This window comes from Eurosta solidaginis, chromosome 1 (genome assembly GCF_040869045.1).
Source record: "Eurosta solidaginis isolate ZX-2024a chromosome 1, ASM4086904v1, whole genome shotgun sequence".
NCBI classification, from domain to species: domain Eukaryota; kingdom Metazoa; phylum Arthropoda; class Insecta; order Diptera; family Tephritidae; genus Eurosta; species Eurosta solidaginis.
This window is the reverse complement of record NC_090319.1, coordinates 149,348,726-149,352,889: the sequence shown is the minus strand read 5'-3', so window position 1 is coordinate 149,352,889 and position 4,164 is coordinate 149,348,726. Positions and strand designations below refer to the sequence as shown.

At 38.8% G+C, this 4,164-nt stretch overlaps 1 pseudogene; it reads left to right on the top strand.

The window, feature by feature from the left end:
- Positions 1–393: 393 nt before the first annotated feature.
- Positions 394–935, top strand: LOC137238084 (cytochrome b-c1 complex subunit 2, mitochondrial-like; annotated as a pseudogene).
- Positions 936–4,164: the final 3,229 nt, after the last annotated feature.

The following is a 4,164-nucleotide window of genomic DNA, read 5'->3' as shown; positions in this document are numbered from 1 at the left end:
ACTAGTAGCTATTTGTTCCATTTCTAAATTGCCAAGGAATGCTTGACATGTTTCTAAAACGATTTGCCAGGGATTAAATTTGATTAGTTCCTTATTTGGTATGAAACCAAATTTCGATATTGTCGTGTTGGGTATTGAGTTGTTATTAGAGGTGTTATGATAAATTCGGGGTGTGATGTATTTATGGGATAGAGATTCAATTGGTCAGACATTTTATTAACGAGGCGTTCAGGGGAATTTTCATCGCGTGTATGCAGGAAGTTTACGCTTTCGGTTATGAATTCGTCTGCGTGTGATAACGACTATTTATTGATGTGCAGCAAGCTGTCGGGTATAAGTTTATCCCATAGCACATAATAGTATTTTAATGATAAAATATTTGATGGACGTTCAATGCAAGGTGGTTCGCTAGTGAATCAGAAGGAAGCTCTAGTATTTGCTGTCTTGCAAAAGCTGTAGGTGGTGGTGCTGCTACCAAACTTGGTAATGTTAATGGTTCATTCGGTAAAGCATTGTAAGGCGTCATTTCTGATGCAACAGCTTCGTTTGCCACCCTCAATGCTTCAGATGCAGATGCGTGTCCTTTTGGATTTGTAGTATGTGCTGATTCCCAACATATTGACAAGGCCGTAGATGTACTAACATGCGCTTTGAAATCAGGCTCAGTATCATCCAATGATGTCAATCGTGGTAAGGCTGTATTGAAAGCTGTCTTATTGGAGAGTTATGCTACCGATAGTTCTTTGATCAGACAAATTACTCTCCAGGCAGTACACACTAAACAAGTACATAGCAGTGATGCGTTATTGGCGGCCATCGCTGCTGTTACTCAGGAGGACGTGCAGGAGGCTGCCAATAAAGCTGGATAATCAAAGCTGTCTGGTGGAGCTGTAGGCAATTTGGCCAACGTACCATATGCATCAGATCTAGCTTAAATATGTATGTATATATTTATAAAATAATTTATTATTGGCATGTTCTGTCAAGAGCACGAAATACGATATGACCTTCAAAATAAAACGAATTAAAGCCTAAATAGAATATTGCTTTGGATGTGATCTAAGATAGGCTACTGAGATAGTTAATGCATGTTCCTGTATGTGCGGCTGATGATCTGCTGAACGGGCTAATTCTTCAATTGCAAAAGTAATAAGTTTTTGATTCGGCTCTGATGGTATGAGTGTGTCCGAGTTAACGACACGTTCGATGACAGCTTGCTCTGGCAGCTTTTGATTGTTTGTAATCATACACCATGGTTCGTTTTTGTTTTGATTACAATTTTCAAAGAATGCTGTCTGGGGTAAAATGTTGTGAAAAAAAATGTAATACTTTTTGGGGCTGTTGACAAATGTTCGTTATTTAAGCTAATGTTCATTTGACAAGAGGACAAGTTAATTTATTTGTAAACATTTTCGTGAAAAATTCGATTGTTTCGAGCTATTTATTTGGAACTTTATGCAAACCTTTTGAGTTTTCAAATTTTAACAACGAATCTCATATATATTGAAATTTACCTTTCCAGTTCATTCCGAAAGGCCGTCGGTTGAAAGTGGGATATGGTGGGAAAACACACTCAGAGAAAAACGCCGTTCTAAAATCCAGCACCACCGGACTCAATTCAAGCTGTTCATGTTCTTACTTTTTTGTTCTTGAAAAACGAACGACCTGTTCTTAAAACAACAACCTTGTTCTTGAACTGACACCATTTTCTTTAAAACAGAACGGCTGGTCTTAAAATATGAACAAATGTTCTATTAATGAGAACGATGTTCTTAAATTAAGCCACAAAAAAAAAAACGGTACAATTCGTGTGCACTACAATGTTAAATACAACATTTGGCACCAGCTATTAAACAGTTGTAATGGCCCAGCGGCTATGAAGTTCATCTTGCGATCGTGTGACGCGAGTTCGCTCCCCGTCAAACTCTAAATTTTTTTAAAACAATTTTTTTATGTTCTATTTTTTTAACTCTTATTTTTCGTTCAGTTCCATTTACAGGTAATTCTCAAACTTGTTATGAAATGTTTTAAGTATATATACAGATTACGTCTTCAAATAAGAATAATTTCTCAATAAGAGAAATGTATGAGAAAATGCTTATTATGCATTTTTTCTTAATCTTTTGAATTTAAATAACAATTTTTTATTTATGACAAAAAAATTATTATTAATAAAAAATAAATAAATATATTTAAAAAAATACTTTCCCCTCCCACCAAAGATCAAGCACGAACCGTTCTTAAATTGAGACCGAAAAATGTTGAATCGAACCCAAATCGTTCTCGAAGCGTGAGAACGAAAATACCCTAAATCAAGCCCAAGTAATGCTTGAAATGAGCACAGAAGTTTCACACATCAATACCAAACTGGTCATAAAATACGAACGGTGTGCTTGGAAAAACTGTTCTTAAAACAATCCCATCGGTCACGAGTTAAGAACAAACGTACTTAACAGACTTTTGTCAACGAATGTTCTTAATTTTGAACTTGTTTCGTTCGTTTTAGAACGATTTTTTCTCTGAGTGCAGAAGTTGGATATTGTTAGAAGAATTCGAAGTGGAATTTTTAGGGTTTGAAGAAGTGGGATATTGTGCGGTTTATTTTTTTATTTTCTTAATTTTCGACTTTATTTATATTTGAATATTTTTTTTGAGTCGCTGGATATTCTGGTGACGATATGACAAAATTTCTTTGAGGATTTAACAGCTAATTTAATTGCGGATTCTGTGGCAGATAGTGAATCTGCGTTAGGGTATGTTGGCCTCGTTCCGGGGAACGAGAGCTGGGTTATTGGTTTGTTGGCCTCGTTCGGGGTGAACGAGAGCGGGGTTATTTGGGATAAAGGAATGTGGACTATTAAAGTTCATTTTCGTTGTCGTTGGGCAGAAGTAGTACCAGTTTCGTGATTGGTCTGCTAATTTGTCCCTTAATTGTATTGACGTCAACAACACGTACACGGTTATCGGAACCTGGATGTGTGTTGACGATTCTCCCCATTCTCCACTCGTTTGGTTGTAGGTTATCTTCTTTAATGACGACTAGATCCCCGGGTTTTAAGTTGGACTGTGGATGTTTCCACTTGTATCGTTTTTGGCTTTCGGTGAGATACTCCGATTCCCATCTTTTGCAGAAGGTTTGATGGAGGGCTTTCATCTTCTACCATCGGTTTACAATTGAGGCAGGGTTTTCACTGCAATCGAGTTCAGGTGAGGCTAGAAGATGTCCACCTACGAGAAAGTGGCCTGGAGTAAGCGGCTCCAGGTCGAAAGGGTCATTGGATGAGGGACTGAGGGGCCTAGAGTTGAGGCAGGCCTCAATTCGACATAAGAGGGTAGTAAACTCCTCAAAAGTATATTTATGATCGGACGCGATCTTTTTAAAATGGGTCTTAAAACCTTTTACCCCCACTTCCCACAAACCTCCCATGTGAGGAGCGCTTGTAAAATGCCATTCTAAAGTATGATGTCTATATTTATTCAATGTTCCGTCCCTTGCTTCACGCAGAAATGCTTTAAACTCGGATCGTAAAGATCGCGAAGCTCCGACAAAGTTAGTACCATTGTCGGAGTAAACGTTTTTCGGACAGTCTCGTCTGGATACAAATCTGGCGAAGACACCTAGGAAGAACCCGGTACTAAGGTCGTTTGTCGCTTCTAGATGGATGTCTTTCGTCGAAAAGCAGACAAACAGGCAAACGTATCCTTTTGAAATTCGACAACCCTCCCTAGGTAGGATTTTATATCGAATGGTTCCGCGAAATCTACCCCGGTGTTGGTGAGGGCCCTAGTAAAGGTTGTGCGCTCCTTCGGAAGGATTCCCATAAGTTGGGTTTGTGTCCGCTTCCTGTAAATAGTACAGACCTTACAGTTGTGGATAACAGACCGTATCATTATGTTAACACGTGGGATCCAGTACTGAGTGCGGATATAACGTAGCATCAGCTGGTTCCCTCCATGCGGGGTGGTCTTATGAGAGGATTGAACTATAAGTCTGGATAACCTGCAAGTATAAGGAAGAATAATGGGATGACTTTCATTATGGGACATGTCTTTGGATGCCCCAGTCCGCCCCCCAGTTCGAATGATGCCTTCTTCATCTATATATGGATCCAGGGGTAAAATCTCACTCTTGCCATTTATTAGTTTTCCTGACTTCAAATTTGC